The sequence below is a fragment of the Pomacea canaliculata genome, linkage group LG12, assembly GCF_003073045.1.
Source record: "Pomacea canaliculata isolate SZHN2017 linkage group LG12, ASM307304v1, whole genome shotgun sequence".
Lineage (NCBI taxonomy): Eukaryota > Metazoa > Mollusca > Gastropoda > Architaenioglossa > Ampullariidae > Pomacea > Pomacea canaliculata.
Window position 1 is genome coordinate 17,525,917 of NC_037601.1, and position 17,603 is coordinate 17,543,519.

General features: G+C 39.4%; 4 long non-coding RNA genes across 5 annotated transcripts; all 4 read left to right on the plus strand.

The window, feature by feature from the left end:
* The first annotated feature begins 240 nt into the window (after positions 1-240).
* LOC112577288 lies at positions 241-2,726 on the plus strand. Its single transcript, XR_003102035.1, has 2 exons — positions 241-397; positions 1,591-2,726. It is a non-coding gene; the product is annotated as an uncharacterized LOC112577288 (long non-coding RNA).
* Positions 2,727-4,124: 1,398 nt separating this feature from the next.
* On the plus strand, positions 4,125-6,012 carry LOC112576869. Of its 2 annotated transcripts, none has more exons than XR_003101931.1 (3): positions 4,125-4,139; positions 4,558-4,794; positions 5,217-6,012. It is a non-coding gene; the product is annotated as an uncharacterized LOC112576869 (long non-coding RNA). The 2 variants fall into 2 exon arrangements; XR_003101932.1 differs by lacking the exon at positions 4,125-4,139 and adding an exon at positions 4,333-4,347.
* Positions 6,013-6,464: 452 nt separating this feature from the next.
* LOC112576870 lies at positions 6,465-11,398 on the plus strand. The gene is made up of 3 exons (XR_003101933.1): positions 6,465-7,511; positions 9,492-9,587; positions 10,123-11,398. It is a non-coding gene; the product is annotated as an uncharacterized LOC112576870 (long non-coding RNA).
* Positions 11,399-13,554: 2,156 nt separating this feature from the next.
* LOC112576871 lies at positions 13,555-15,719 on the plus strand. Its single transcript, XR_003101934.1, has 2 exons — positions 13,555-13,704; positions 14,673-15,719. It is a non-coding gene; the product is annotated as an uncharacterized LOC112576871 (long non-coding RNA).
* Positions 15,720-17,603: the final 1,884 nt, after the last annotated feature.

Below are 17,603 nucleotides of genomic sequence, written 5' to 3' on the forward strand. Positions count from 1 at the left end.
ATGCGTATGTGTGCATGCGTGAGTGCTTGGGTGCATCTTGATCCATGTAGACAAAAACTGCTGTTAATTGTTAACTGTATGCTGGCAATCATTCTATTTTCATTATCTGGATATCATTCATAATACTGATAATATATTGATAATAGTGTTATTGTTGACGTGTACAAAAGAATCAAAAATAAAGATCATTCCTGGAATGATGGAAACATGACGAGACTGCGGAGTAGCCACGTCACTGAGCTCGCCGCATGCAACACTTGAGGTACCAGACACTATAAAAGCTTCAGCACCAAGTATATCAGCTTACTCCATCCTGTCCCTGTGACGAGAACTCTGATGATGCTCGCTCGCGCACCAGCGACGTGTGCAATGGCTCGCTCGGCAGCCCTCTTCAAAGGTGGGTCTAGACCTAACTTTGCTCACATTATGTGTGGTTACACTGCGTCTACAGAAAATGTTTAAAATAAAGGATCCAATTCTACGAATTGAGGTTATTGTACACAGAAAAACTTCGCTCGTTTATTCTCTGATGAAAAAAGACTAACTCGTGTTCGAGACATTGGTCAATGTTATATAGCGGCGGCGTTTGGGGGTGGCAAATGGGGCGGCCGCCCCACGCCCCGCTCTCGAAGTCTCGCTCCAGCCCCGAGGTCATATTTATTAGTTTGTCAACTTAAAATATATTCTGTGTTAAATGGAAAAATGCTGACAGGGGCTCTTTAAAATGAGATGGCCTGTCGATTCTATCAATAGAAAAAGACATTGCTTCCAATTTGTACTACGAAGACCTCATCACTGAATTTTCCACAAGGAAGGCAAGAAAAGTGGATTTCAAAAATAAACATTTATGTAAAACTTTTGGTTTGAAAACTCTGAAACTGACGTTCATATGCAGAAGGCTGCTATTTCCATAAACAGCCTAGTCGTCATGTCTGTATTGCATGTCTCGTATTGACTTATTGCTAGCTATGTTAAACAAGTTGTGACCAAAAAAATTGACGTTTAGAAAACACTTCTAAGTTCTAATTGAGCAAATTATTGAACCCATGTCTTCACGTTAAGCCCGAAAATAACAACAAGCAGTTTATTAAGTTGTCATCACCATATTATTTCGCTTTAAGAAAAAGCCGGTATTGTCCCAAACGGTGGGAAAGGTTACGAACAATTAAAACACTCAATTCGTGGTTATTTCGCGAAATTGATCCAGCCTATCTAACTGTATATAAATCAGTGCTTCCGGCATCATATCAATTAATAGGGATGTTGATACACGTACTCCATTACCCCGGCCCCGCGCGGATGGTCGGCCCCAGGCCCCGCGTATTCACAACGCAGCCTCAGATGTTATATTCTCTAACCCCCGATAGAATGTGTCTGACTCTGATCAGTGTTGTACACTTTTGTGGAATTCATTACCATGCTGTACGCTGGCTAAATTCATTATTACATGTTAATACTTGCTTTTTTCCTTTTTTTAAAGTCTATCTTGACTTTGATAATTACCTTCCATATCGTCAGACGTGCATAGTTAATAGATGTGTGATGCAGTTCAAGACACTTATCATGGAAAGGTCTGTTAAATGTTTTCAGAGGGATGCCGGAGCTGGACCGAGGGGGATGCGAAGATAACCTAATGCGATTCAACTGGGCGCCCCAGCCACGGAGCACAGGCTGGGGCGCGTGATGGAGGGACTCCTGCTGCAAGCACTGACCAAAGTTGTAGCAGCAGTGATGGCTACTCCTCTGTTTGCTCTTGACCTGTATGCACTCATGCCAGTCCTCATCACCATGGGGGTGGCATACGAATTTCCTTGGCGACAGGTCAAAGCAAATACTACAAGTGTGCTCCTAGTTTCTTGTCTGACTGTGCATGATGGCGCGACCGACCCCCGTCAACCCATCGGCACAGTCTTCGTCTGGCCAAAAGCTTCCAAAATGTTACCCAAAGGAGAATCTTCCAGAAAAAACTGTCATCCATCTAAGAGATTACTCTACATGTCAAGACAACATTTATTCCGACAATTCTATCCATTTTCGGAAAGAAATAAAATCTTCTTCGTTACAAAAACAGAGTCTGCAATTAACTATACCTGTTCACTTGGACAATACTGGGGAAAATACTCTATCAGAAGACAAGCAAGATCTATCATCACCTTATTTGAAATTTTTAATAAAAGAGACTGAAATAGTATACACTGTCAGCAATTTATGTGAAAATAACTTTCATTCCAACATTTCTAGAAGTCCAACGAGCGAAATAAAAAGTACTGGTACAACTAAACATTTTCCACCCAATAACAGTCCCCAGTTATCTTTTGTATTCCCATCAGATGAGAAACCATCAACTTCTAAGCTTTTAGATGGGAATAAAAACTTTACGGAATTTATTTTAAAGCAGACTCGGTCATTTAAAATATGCAAAGAGTATAAATGAAAAATACTTACTTGGAATTCTCGCATTATTGGGCTCAGGCTATTCGTACTGACAAGAAACTAAAACGGAAACGAAAACGGCGAATTAATGACATAGCTATATATATATCTAGTATCTAACAACTAGCCTTCTTTTTCCCATATATAAACATTTATTCTTCATTTACCTATTAATCATATGGCATATTCTATGTTTATGCCATTCACTCCATTGCACTATACCATATATAACAATATAAAAGACATATAAGGTAGTGTATGTTTTAATAAAGCATTTATTACCAAAAATTCAACATGCTTGTGTGGTTCTTTTGTAATCATTCACTCTCAGGATGTGTTTGTGTTACAGACTTCTATAATCATACAAGTCTGTGGTTCATGTCTCTATTTTCTAACTTTAAATTCTTTGCTCATTTAGCCTCTGCTTGCTGGAATTCCCTCTCTTATGACACACCACTAGCAGACGATAGTCTTCCAGATGTTCAAGAAACACTTCATGTTTTATAGGCCACATGTCTAATTAACCCATCTTCACTTTTTCTCATATTTTTACAATTTTTGATGTTCATGTAGCGCTGAGAGTATAAACCTCTTGTGAAAATTTATAAAATTTATATAAATTATTAACAGTTGTTCATAAGAGAGATCCACAGTACTCAAATTTCCATTTTTTATTACATTGGATATACATGCCTTTGTAAAAGGCAGGTCTTTGGTCCAGTATTGAAACAATGTTCACTGAAAAGAAATTTCTCAGAGATTGGGCGAGAGAGTCGGCAAACAGTATGACAAAATAACACTTTTATCAGAAGGCTCGATTTTAAATTTAAAACAAATGTGGAGACAGAAAGGGCATCTATATAGCCCTGACAAAGGCAGCGGAAAAATCCGAAGTGATGACGATAGATTGTACGTACTAGGAATTTCTGGTTGAGTGGGGATCGAGCACTTTAATGTGTATATGCATCATGATGTATGTGTGCATGAGAGCGCGTATTTGTGTCAGTGTGTGTCTGTGCGTACGTGTGTTTCGGTGCGTGTGCGTAAGTGCATCAGTGTGTGTCACTGTGCATGTTTGCACGTGTGACCGTGAGTATGTGCCTATATATATATGTGTCAGTGTGTGTGTTTGTTTTGTGTGTGTGTACGTATTATGTGTGTGATTGCGCGTACGTGTGTGTGTGTGTGTGTGTCAGTGTTTTTGTGCATATTTGTGTTTATGTCAGTTTAATGTATGTATGTGTAATTATTAAGTGCGTGTCAGTCTGTACGTACATTAAACTCACTTAAAGTTAATTGCTCATTGCGGGAAAGCCCAGATATCTAAAAATAGTATCGCTTACTTTCACCTAAAAATAGCCTGACTTTTCCCCAGTATTCTAAACAGAAATGATCCTGAATTTTTGTCTGCAAAAGCGACTTTCTGTTTCATTTTTAACATAGCTTTGTTAGCTGCAAGCAGGAGTTTAATTTGAGATTCGATCAGTCTTCTGTCTTTACACTTGACAAAAACGTTTTACATTTAAATATTAACTCATTGAACCCGGCTAGGCTATATAGAGGGCAGTTTGACCCACTGGGACGCATGATTTATATGGAAATGTTTCCAAATCTCTTTCCTCAAGTTCAGTCCATCACCCAAATTCAGACTTATTAATTAATGCAGCAAATAACCACATAAGTCACACTAATGATCCCTCTGAGCTGTAAGTACATGTACCTATGATCAAGATGGAGATAATGAGATCGTTTGATTTATTGTCCAAGCTCTGACATGTATTGGTATTTTATTTACGGTTTGCATAAGCTTCAGAACTTAGTGGGAACATTGTCTAGATACACATGTACTTGCAACACCCGCACACTCCGCGCGATCTTTGTCACGACATGGGTGACATCGACACCTAGTCAAACGTGTGTTTGTGTGTGCGTGCCTTCGTGCGTATGTCTATATGTGTGCATGCGTGCGTGATTAGGTGCATCTTGATCCATGTAGACTCAAGACAAAAACTGCTGTTTATTTGTTAACTGTATGCTGGCAATCATTCTATTTTCATTATCTGGATATCTTTCATAATACTGATAATATATTGATAACAGTGTTATTTTTGTCGTGCACAAAAGAATCGAAAATAAAGATCATTCCTGGAATGAGGGAAACATGACTAGACAGGTGAGTATATAGCCACGTCACAAAGCCCGCCATATACAACACCGTTCCTTAGGAAGTGCCAGACACTATAAAAGCCAGCAGCACTAATAGTAGCACCAGAACAGTCGAGATGGACAACCTACACACGTCGATGCGAGCTCGCGCATCGGGGACGTGTGCAATGGGTCGCTCGGCAGCCCTCTTCAAAGGTGAGTGTAGACCTAACTTTGCTCACATTATGTGTAGTTACAGTGCATCTACAGAAAATGTTTAAAATAAAGGATCCAATTGTATGAATTGAGGTTGTTGTAGACAGAAAAACTTCGCTCATTTATTCTCTGATGAAAAAGACTAACTCGTGTTTGTGACATTGGTCAATGTTATATTCTCTGACCCCCGGTAGAGTGTCTGACTCTGATCAGTGTTATAAGCTTTTGTAGAATTCATTACCATGCTGTTCACTGACTATATTCGTTATTACATGCTAAAGCTTGCTTTTTTTTCTTTTTTTTTTTAAGTATGTCTTGACTTTGATAAATACCTTCCATATCGTCAGACGTGCATAGTTAATAAATGTGTGATGCAGTTCTTCAAGACACTTATCATGGAAAGGTCTGTTAAATGTTTTCAGAGGGCTGCCGGAGCTTGGACGAGAGGGATGCGAAGATGAGTTAATGGGATTCAACTGGGCGCCCCAGCCACGGAGCACAGGCTGGGGCGCGTGATGGAGGGACTCCTGCTGCACGTGCGCAACAAAGTTGTGGCAGCAGTGATGGCTACTCCCCTGTTTGCTCTTGACCTGTATGCAGTCATGCCAGTCCTCAACACCATGGGGCTGGTATACGAATTTCCTTGGCTACAGGTCAAAGCAAGTATTTCAAAGACTTCAAGTGTGCTCCTAGTTTCTGTCTGCATGATGGCGCGACCCCCCGTCAACCCATCGGCACAGTCTTCGTCTGGCCAAAAGCCTCCACAATGTTACCCAAAGGAGAATCTTCCAGAAAAAACTGTCATCCATCTAAGAGATTACTCTACAAGTCAAGACAACATTTATTCCGACAATTCTATCCATTTTCGGAAAGAAATAAAATCTTCTTCGTTACAAAAACAGAGTCTGCAATTAACTATACCTGTTCACTTGGACAATACTGGGGAAAATACTCTATCAGAAGACAAGCAAGATCTATCATCACCTAATCGGAACTTTTTAATAAAAGAGACTGAAATAGTACACACTGTCAGCAATTTATGTGAAGATAACTTTTATTCCAACATTTGTAGAAGTCCAACGAGCGAAATAAAAAGCACTGGTGCAACTAAACATTTTCCACCCAATAACAGTCCCCAGTTATCTTTTGTATTCCCATCAGATGAGAAACCATCAACTTCTAGGCTTTTAGATGGGAATAAAAACTTTACTAAATTTATTTTAAAGCAGACTCGGTCATTTAAAATATGCAAAGAGTAGAAATGAAAAATAGTAACTTGGAATTCTCGCATTATTGGGCTCAGGCTATTCGTACTGACAAGAAACTAAAACGGAAACGAAAACGGCGAATTAATGAGAGAGGTTATTGTACATGTCAGATAAAATGTTGCATGAATTCTTTGTGTGCCTATATTTTAACTTTATTTGCCTGATAGAAATCGTATAAAATATATAGCGGCTAATGTAGTATTTCTGAAGTGAGACACATTTATCATAGGTTGTTCAGCATAGATTTTATTTAAATGCAACAAAATGATAATGATGATGTTAGGTTTTATGTTTTAAATGAACGCAGTTTATTCATTTGTTGTTGTTTTGCATGTCGCTTTTCATTTATTTACTTTATTTTCATTTATTTATTATAAAATGTTTAAATACGTCAATAAAATATCTCACTTCATTTCTTTTGTCAGTAATATTTAACTCAGACTGTCTGTTGTGGACATAAGTTTTACATGGACCCGATGAAAGTAATGGAAGTATTGATTTATGATTATCTTACCAGATGTAACTGCATGCATGTATTTATTAATGTGTATACAATATGTGTTTGTGTGTGTGTCATACATTCACACCGTTTATTTCACCACTCAACCCTACACTTGAACCATGATGTTTCCCTCGAAAAGGAAGTGGTGTGTCGGTGTGAGCGGGACACTTATGCCCTGACAAGAGACAATTTTTATTTATTTCATAAAAAAAAACCGTCGCGTTAAACTAACGGACAAAGACAACAAGCACCTGAAACTCGATGACCAAAAATATTTTTATTATTACATAACACACTTATATACAATCCAAAGAAATTTTTAGACAAATGCAACAAAAAGAAAGTTACCAAGTCTTCACATTATCATTGTCCTGTGTACATTGACAGTCATCACCGGGCAAAGTGCCAAAGATGAAATCACTTCTGTGTCCCCGACTCGCACTGCACTGACAAGTGTATTGGCAAAGTACTGGCAAACAAGTTGGGAACAATATTGACAAATGTCTAGAACTTCGCCACACAGCCATTGATTCCTCTCAGGTGTCCGACGACTTTTGCCCGGTTGAGAAATACCTTTAGACCTCTCAGTGAATATGCTTTCTGCGTACATCTCATAATGCGATATGTTGCTGAATTATTGTTACAGTTTCATTGTGTATGCGTACATGTATGACAAGTTAACTGTCAGAGCTAATTTAGTCAGTCGTGCATGTGTTGTGACATGTTTGGTAAACATCAGAGTAAATATCGTTGCCCGTCTTTGTGTCCGACACTGGGAAAGCCCAATACACTTGTGACAGCTCTGAGTGTCGATAGGATAATAAAAATGATGAGACCAAAGTTGATCTTCTTTGATTAGACGGGTGGCTAAAGTGTAAACAACACCTGGTCTCGCACGGACACTTGCACTCGACGAGGAGAGAATCTGCGCTTTGGCAAAAATCCAGGTAACGAGAAATCACACAGGTACAAATGTTTCAGTGTGAACAGAGGTATCGGGTGGTGGGTATGAACGAACGAAGTAGGAGGTGGGTGTGAGGGTGGGGGGCCGAGCGGAGCAGAGGTCGCGAGGTTGCTTGCTGTTAGTGAGCTACCTAGGTGATATGTATGTAGTAGCTTCTGTGTATAGGTTACAATTAGGTCCTGCAGGTAGAGCTGGTGAAGTCACCTGCCACCCAGCCGCCAGTAATCACTTGTTCCTGGAATGTTTTCTTCACTTCTATAAATAAATGTGTCTACGTTTTAAATTGTGCGGAGTAGTGGGTGCGTGCGCGTGTGTATGTGTGTGTAAAGGTGTGAGAGGGAGAGAGAACAACTGTAACTTGAGGCTAGTCCAGTTATTATAATAACAACAACAACAACAACAACAATGTGAATTTATAACGCGCAGCATCATAACCAAGACAGATCCTATGTGAGAGATATGACTGAAGCTAGCCGAGTGGGGGGCCTGAGATGCCACAGAGAGGACTGAGTGTATGAAAAAGAGAAGAGTGGTCTCTAGTATCAAAGGCAGCAGACAGGTGTAACATGGTGAGAAATGATGTCACCTCTATTCAGAGCAGATAAGATGTCGTTTGTCACCTTAAGAATTGCAACTCAATGCTGTAAAAAGGGCGATAAGCAGCCTGTGATGGAGAAATTGAATTTTCAGAGTTAGGATAGAAGTTGCTGTGAAAGAAACATTAACGAAAGACCTATCAAGAAGAGCTCATCTGATTATCTACCATGTGATCTACAGCACACCACTTTATGAATTAAAAAATTTTGAGCATTACAATTTTGTAACCATCCCCCCTCGCCAGCTACACACACACACAGAGTGGGAGTGTTTGAGTATTTCTTTCTCGATCAGGGAGTGGAGAGTGAGTCGTTCACTTACATTCCAAGAAATTACAGATGTCAACTGAATCATTTGATTGGAGTTTACCCTGTAGATGAAGCTGGCTCAGTCTCATTCACCGCCCTTTCGGAAAACAAAGTAAGTAGGCGGGTTAATAGATGCGAAACAAAGAGCCATTCATTAACTTCGACACCAGCATTCATTGATGACGAGGACGCCCTCAAGATGGCATATTTGATGCTAAATAAAACTGCTGAAAATCCTCGTGCTATTTTAAGTTATTGTGAATAGTTAACCATGTCTTATCTCATTGGTTGCAAATAATTGTAACGAGTTTTGATTGGTCAACGAAGACAAATAAATAATGACTGATGCGTCTGTTAAATACAGATGAATTCAAGATACAACACTGATTGCGATTTCCTTCGCGATCACGATATTTGTCATCTTTATTATCTCTCCCTTGTCGTTGACTGACAAATATTAGTTGAAGGTATGTTTAACAGCTGTACACTAGAGTTATGATCCTTATTAGCTTCATTCGAGCATTTAATACAAAATAATTCTGGCATAAATATCTTTGAATAATGAGAGTCTCTTTGAATAAGCATGTGAGGACGATCTCTTCGCCGTGCAACAAGTCACAACTTTCTATTTTAATTGTTCTGTGTCCGACATTTTTCTGTGCTTGCCTTTCTCTCTGAAAGCAGACGACATGAAGTGCTGAGTTATCTGCTTGTTCTCACAATGGGGGTTCTCCGTTCATTGCCCCTCCCGAAACTGTCCTCAGTTTTGGCGAGAAAATTGCATCATGTGGGTGTTGTGGGCGCTGGCCATTGGTTCCAGCCCCTGGGAGACAATGTAGCGAACCCTAGAGAGTAGGGTCCCTCTGGGCATCATTCCCAAAGAAGCTGAGAAACCAAGACTTCCACGTACAAGAAAAAATATCGGAAATCGCCAAAAGGTCTTAGCACTCACCCACCCTTGTAAAAGGTCCGGCGGTCACCCTCGTTTCGTGCTAATTTTCCTAATTGTATTGTTACAGTTTTATATATGCATGTTGTGTTATATTTTGCTTGTGCAGTCTCAAAGATGACATGGACGACCTGTCGTCGGGCAGTGTACTTCACCTTCTTCTTTCTCTCTACAATGAAGACTGTCATGTTTATCTTCGCAACAGGTAAAAACTATTATAGCGCTGACAATTATATTTCGCATACCTAGTTTTTTCATAAAATTATTTTAGATAATAATGCTTGCGTAAAGTCCTATTTGATTTGTGAGTTGTGGTAGTATGACTGTTACAGACTCTCACATGTGTGTTCATCACTCACGCAGTAGTAACAGTAATGAATGAAATGTAGAATTATACGAAAATGTTGTCCAAGGATTGTTAATACCATATGCATCCTATCCATGGTTACTTATTATCACCTAATGACTCTGATTACCCACATAGTCCTAAGGAAAGTTTCTTTCTTAGTATGATATTTACCCTGTCCCCATCGGGAAGACTGGTCTCTACCTGTTAATTGTACCGTCTTCCCCCTTTCTAGAATCTTCCATCTAAACAAAAAACATTTTATTCATTTAAAAGTGAATACTGTTGTCACATTATTTATCGCGCTTGAGTTTTAGGGCTTTGGTAATGTTGGGTTGTCTTGAACCCTTTTTGCACTCGCTTCGTGATTTTTAGCTCATCTTCTATGTTTCAGTTATGCCACGAAGAGAACGGAATCGAGAATGTGGTCGTTGGATTGTAAAGGAGGAAGGGGGGATTGGTGTTTTCCGCCGAGCTATCAACTAAGGCTATATCATGGTAAGGCAGCCAGCCCTGTCAACAGATGCAACATGAAGAGAAAGAACAGCATGCCTGAGACGAGAGCTGAACCCAGGGCAGCCAACTGTCACTGTATTGGTGACAGGCGCTACCTGACCGCCCGTTGGATTGGTAAAGGCGATTTGATGGCTCCACATCTAATGTCACATACCATCAAATATTCTGTACACGCTCGTCACTGTCAAGATATAGAAAGTGCCACAAAAGCGACCTCTTCAATTTGTTCATCGTTCCCAATATTCCGAGTAAGCTCTTCATTCATCTCTTTGTTTGGCGAACCAAGCACCTCCTGGTACCGAAAGGTTTTCATGACCACACCTGCATTAGTAATGTATTGTTGTTTCCTCCATAAGAACACAATAATGTGCTGACACTTCTACCCGCGGCTTATCAGCGGGGAGAGGAGTTGGCTGGACTTTGCACTGAGGAGACTGTGTCGAGTTGCGGTAAAGACCAGAACCAGGACACGGTCTGGAACTCCTTGACCTGCTGGAGTATCAATGCCAACATCTTTGAATAAACTCCATAGTACCGAAGCAGAAGGACATGCAAAGAAGATGGAGGACAAATTTCGTGCCTAGAGCAATATCTGCGACTCAGTATCTCATAGCAAAGTCTCTGACAACATGACAGGACATTGAGGTAAAAAGATCGACTGTCAAAGCTGGACTTCTTGACGCACCTGAGCTATCTACCAAAGTCTTGCTACAGCGAACTTACTGAACGATTTTAACAACATAATTTGAATTGCCCCTAACATTACCAGCATGCAAGAAGTACTTTGAAAAGGAGCATCAGTCCACCCAAATACTGATGCACGATTCCAGAAGTCACAAAGAAAGCATCAGTTTCAACCTTTTCAAAGGAATTATGACATCTCCAGAAGTATGCAAATCAAAGAGCTATCCGTCAATCCAGTCGTTGGCATCCTCATCTTCTGGACAACAGCTTGCAAGTCCCCAAGAGTTCAGCGTCAGAAAAATTTTACATCGAAATAAAGAAAAACATTTTGTTTCCAACAAAGACATTCTTTTCAAAATCTAGATCATCTTTTCAAACGAAGAGATCACGAAAAGATTCTCATTACTGTCCCCAACATTCCAGCGTCGAGTAAACCGGTTTCAGATAGTTGTTTCAGGCTTACAGGCGGAACTCTTCGGACCGTACGAAGAGTATCATTTCGCCCGAGCAAGGGAAGGTAGAAGTACACGGGGGACTGACAACAAGCGGTCAGTCGTCCTCCGGTAATTCTACCTTCCCTTGCTCGGGTAACCATTGTAAAAACCGTCCACAAGAAATTCCGCCTTTAAATGGGTCGCAGGTCCGTTTGTCAACGTGTCCACCTGGTTATCTTCGCTCACCCGCTCGACTCACTCCGCCTGCTGCAGTTACACTGTAACTTGTTCTCTCTCTTGCAGGACCGGGTGCTTGTTTATGTTTATCACCCGTTATATTCCCCTCAGTATTGTAACTATTCGCTAAAGAGCTGTACATTTAATCCTTTCATTTTTCGATTTGTAATCTATCTTTAAAGTTGATATTATCATTTTGTACTAACAAATCTTGTCATATGATAAAAATTATATTATATAAATTTGTGTGTAAATATGACGTGTTTATTAAAAAGTCATCGGCTTACTCTAATAGAATATTATAATGTTTAAAAAAAATCTAAGTACACATATATAACCGTGTACAGATGCACATAAATATACAAATAATATTTACATACGCGCACAGATTTTACGGGTACTGTCCAACAAAGCTAACAAACCAAAATAATTAGCACCAAACTGAGATAGAAAAAGAAATACATTGATCGAAAGTTTATTCTAAAAAACCTATTTTCAACAAGGATATGAAAAAAATTTATGTCATTTTACAGCGCGTGACAGACTTTTTTCTGTAGATGTAAGCCAATACACAAATCCAATCAAAACTGACTTCTGTGACATGATACCTGAAACACCAATTTTAATCCGAGTTTAGGCCTTCTCTATGTAATCGTTGCTTATACTATCCACATATAATTCACTTCGCAAACAGATTTTGGAACTGTCATGTATGTTCAAATGGAACTATTCTCTAGTTTGGATACCATCCTGACCAAAATCGTCACTCAATCTTTCTCTAAATTCTTTAAAAATATCTTCTCCCTTCCCACCTGTTGGAACATCCAGCCATACCCAAAGACCATGTGTGTGAGACAAAGAGACAAAGAGAATGTGTAAAATCCGTGTGAAAATTTACAGTGAAATTCTAGACACACATGCACTCTGTCTCTCTCCCTCTCTCTCACACACACACACTTTCTCTCACACACCATGTCTGTCAGAAAGCTTTGCTACTATATAAACGTTGAAAAGCATAATACACCTGATTCACTCAAATCCATGTACTTAACAGCATGTGTACAGTAGTTGCTATTGTGCTTGTAAGGCCATGTGTGTGTGTGTGCGAGTACGGTATATGTATACGTGTGTCTTTGCATGTAAACCCTTTATAAACATAAATAAACAACTCTCTGTTGGCTAGTTTAGGTTATTTTTAGCGCCTTTCTTCCACAGAGCCTTTTCTGCAGCTTATTTCACTCAGGTGAACCTGTCAACAGAAACGAATGAAGAACACGCCGCAGAAAAACACCTTGGAGCGAGGGTCTAGTCAGGGTCGGTGCAGTTCCAAATTTAAATATTGTTTAGTCACACCGTCTGACCGTTTCTTTGACTCGAAGACATGCACAGATTTGCTGAACTTCCACATTCGATGTTATAAATACTACTTACAACAAAACTCTTCAGTATAGGAGAGTAATTTTATTGTTTTCCTAATTAAAAAAACTGTGCACCAAGAGAAAGTTACAGTAATAAAACAAAAACAATGAATAGTTTTTTGTGTCAATGCTATGTTCACAGTTTTTTCGATGTTCTAATTTCACGCAGAGCAGCGAAATAATCGGATTGCCGTTATTTCAATAAACCCGTCAAACGGCTTTGTTTTGATTTCTGCTGTTTAATAACTTTTCTCTGCCACTAGAAATTCTATTTCAGCGACTTAGTTTTGCTTTTTGGTTTCTGATTTATGAATGACTATTGCTACATAACGGAATTTTTCACCACTTTGGGAATTCCAATTTCATGCTCCATTGAACTGTATGCTAATCAGTCGCTAACACCGGACAAACCAGACAGACGTTCACGTAAATATTCGATCGTGAAGGCCATTCCTGGAAGAAGGTAAACATGAGTAGACATCCGGTATAACCATGGCACCGAATTGGCCAATCGCTGCCTTCAATACAAAACACCTGCAATAGGTGAGGTGTCAGAGAGACTATAAAATACCCAGCACTGAAGTTACTCTAGTCTCTTAAACATGCAAGTCTTGAAGGTGTTAAGAGAGACGTCAGGCGGTGCGTACGGAATGCTCGAAGCTGAAATCTCCCCAGACCTCTCTAAAGGTGGGTCTAGGCCTAGCTTTGAGAATATTGTCATTATGTGCGTGTGTATGTGGGAAATTTCGTTTGCTGCAAGCTGCATGTTATATAATGTATCTCCTGTTAAAAAAAAAAAAACTTCGACATTTTTATTTATCAATTGTGTCGATTTACCGTTAGAGACATAAAGCCGAGTCCTGCTTTTTCGTGCATTTAAATTATCGTTACTTATTACACTTCCTCACAGGAGACAATAAAAGTCTAATTTATTGTCACCCTTGCTTGATAGAATAAATTTTGTTTTTTGATCGTTCCGGAAACTCATTTATCGACATAGTCAAGTTTTTACAGTTCAAAGCTTTCAACGCCAACCTTAAGACTTTCATTAATACCTCCATAAAAGATGGCCTCCTCTTTTTCCTATCCACCTCCCTCCTACATTTTTTTTTTTTTTGGGTACTTTTTCGAATGCACAACTGCATTTGTCTCTACTACTTCTCTTTTCTTCAAACGCATCGAGTTCTGCCAAGCAGGGAAAGTTTATTATTAATTATGTAGTGCTTCGGAGCAAAGGTTTGGGATAGATACGGAAACTAAACTCGTTTATTATGTGTTGAGATAGACCTTTGACCCAGATTATGCGGTCGATTAAAATCTCCGACACTACGTTTATTTTTGACGTAGATAGGTCCAGAGTACGTCCTGATCTTGGTTGGTATGTTATATTGTCTGACCACCACAGTAAGCCATGATGTTGACTGGTATTTTGTAGCCTTTGACACCCGTGATCCTCGTTGGGATGTTAGGTTGTCCCTCGGTAAGCCTTGAGGTTGATGAGTATGTTATAGTCGTGTCTGATTGGCATGGTTCTCTCCCAAACAATTCATTATTACTTTGCATTGTATTCTGCAAATCTGATCAAGAATATGTAGAAGTGTTATGTATTACATACTAGTTTGTTGTGTTTCTTATCATAGAAAGGTGTGTTTCAGGGGGCTGGCCGAGCTGGGAGGAGGTGGAGATGAAGATGAGGTGATAGGATTCAGCTGGGCGCCCCAGCCACGGAGCACCGGCTGGGGCGCCATCTACGAGCGTGTAGCGCTGTTGTAGTAGAAGCGATGTCTTCTTTGTTTGCCTTGGACTTGTATGCACCCATCACCATGGGAGCATACGAGTTATTTTTGCAGCGTGTCAAGGCAAACAATTACGACTTGGTGTTCCCTGTTTCTTATCTGAGTGTACACGATGATCCGACTGGAACCCATCGTTCCATCTTTACAGTCTTCGTCAGGTCAAAAGTTTCAAAACCCACAGCATTACATAAAGGAGAGTCCCCCAAAGTACATTACCATCCATCAAGGAGACAACTTAGCAAGTCAAGACAACACTATTTCCGACAATTCTAATCATCTTTGGGGAGAAATAAAAGACCCTGACTTGCACAAACAGAGTCTGCCATTAACTGTACCTCTTCAATGGAATAATATTGTGGAAAATCTTCCATTAGATGACAGATTAGGTATATCAGAGTCTAATCTCAATAACTCTGGTTCCGACACTTCTAGCAATTTAACAAATAAAAGCACTGGGTAACTGAATACAGTTTTCTGAAGTCCCCAGTCAACTTTAGTTTCGAAGAGAAGCAGTGTTCATCAGCTTCTGTTGAATTGTTAGAAGTGAGAACGAACATGACCAAGAGTATTAAAAGGCAAACTCATCCATTCAAAATAAATAAAGAGTATATATGAAAATAATAGTTACGAAAGGTCGCATTAGATGAGCTAGGAATACACACAGATAAGAGACTGAAAAAAACTATGTAAATAGTAGTGTTATCATGTTGATACTTAATGCAGTATTTCTGAATGTTTATTTTTTTGTGTGTTTAAATAAGTAACTCATAAACCGTTTAACATTTTTGATAATAGATTATGTTTGCTCTCTCTCTCTCTCTCCTCTCTCTCTGTTTGCTCTCTCTCTCTCTTTTCCTTTTTTTCATCCTCTCGTTAAAAAAATAAATAAATTATGCTATGAAATCTTTCGTTTTGTATATGTTGTGTTGGTAAATGTATGTAAATATGTAACCCACGAACCATTTTATTGTGCTGATCTGTTCTGCACATATGTTTTATACTTTTCTTGTAAATTGTATCATTCTTTTCTTTTATTGGACCATGTGAACTTTAAACTGAAACTGCAGCACACTTACGACAACTAATGACTAAAGAATGTTGTTTTTGAGTCAATAATTGCTTTTTAGGACTGAATTCCACACACCATACAGTGAATATACAATTTCACTTGACTAATGACAGAAAAGCATTACAGGTTAAAGATTTAAGGCAGGGATCTGAAGCTTCAAACCTTTGCATAAATATTTTATACAACCCAGAGGAGAGAAGGATGGTAAGTTAAAAGTTGTTGACAGTGAGATGAATGCACTGTATGAAAAAGCATCAAACGATAAGTGGAAAGAGGGCAAAGGGTTAAGTTTACATCCTGTCATCATCAGACACTGCAACAGTATGAATAGTAAAACGAAGGAAAACAGAACTTTTTTTTAGAGAAACATATGACATTGATTATGTTGCAGACAAATGCAAACCCCGAACACACATTTCATTTTTTTTTTTCAGTTTTGTTTCTTCTATCTCACTTTCGCTGTAAATTCTGTTTGCTGAAACTTGACATCCATGACGATTAGACTATCTCAAAGCAGTAATAGAAAGCGCGCACACACACACACACGCACACACGCACACACACACAAGTACACACAAAATCATACATACAAGCCCACACACACATTGCAAAGTCTCTTCCCACTCTCCCTCTCTCTTTTGTACGAACACCTTTACTTTCCTCCCCTACCCCCATGAATCCAAGAAACATTAAGAAGCAGAGGAATGTGTCTGGCTTTAATGCAAGCAGGTTCTAAAATGTGCATGCAAATACATGTCACGAGAAAAAGAAACGGTTGGGTTGTTGTGAGCGGCTCACTAACGGCACAACTTGAGACAGGTAACTTGGAAATCTCCGATCATTAATAGCAACACCTCAAAGGGACAAGGCATAATACTCTAAAGACTCGATGGCTTGGGGAAAAACAGACAGGACAAGTGCTTCAAAGAAACCAAGAGCAGAGCACAAACAACTTGTACTGAATGCAAGTACAAACGGGCCGACAGTGCAGAGAACATAGGAGAGGACTGATTTTGTCCTGCTTTTGGTTTGCTTGGGGGGAGGGGAACTTTGGCGTTTTTATTTTAGCTTTGAGCACCAGACAAGCTGCAGAAGACTGTACTTTCTGAAGTTTGTGAAGGAAGTATGTAGAGAATAGCGTTACCAATATTTGATAGAACAAACCCACCAGACGCAAATGTTGTTAGCAGCATGGGTAGAGAGAGAATCTGGAGGATAACACTAATCTCTGCTCGTAGTAACCAGACTGACAGATGGCTGCAACATGGTTCTGTCAGCAGTGACACTAAGAGATTTTAAAGTGACCTCACCAACATTAATGGTTTGGGGTAGTCGGATAGTCGTAGATCGCTGTGTTATTGTCATTAAACTTCGTTTTCTACTATTTAATTCTTTTTTTTTACATCGCCTTTGTTTAGAACGTCTAGTCCCCACTTAGTCTCTTGTTAGCAGTGAGCGGAGGTAACCACGCACTACGGCCGACAACCCTTTCCAGTACCCGTGCAGAGGACCAACAGTTGCAAAACTAAAAATACAGAATTAATTATTTGGAAATTATAAACAATGGAAAACATGAGGGACAACTTTGCACATTATCAAAATATTTATCCTGTTATTTGCAGACGATATTATATACTGATGTCAGAAACTATAATAGGACTACAGAATCAACGGAATAGATGACAAATCATTCTAAGTAACATTATATCTAAAGGAATAAA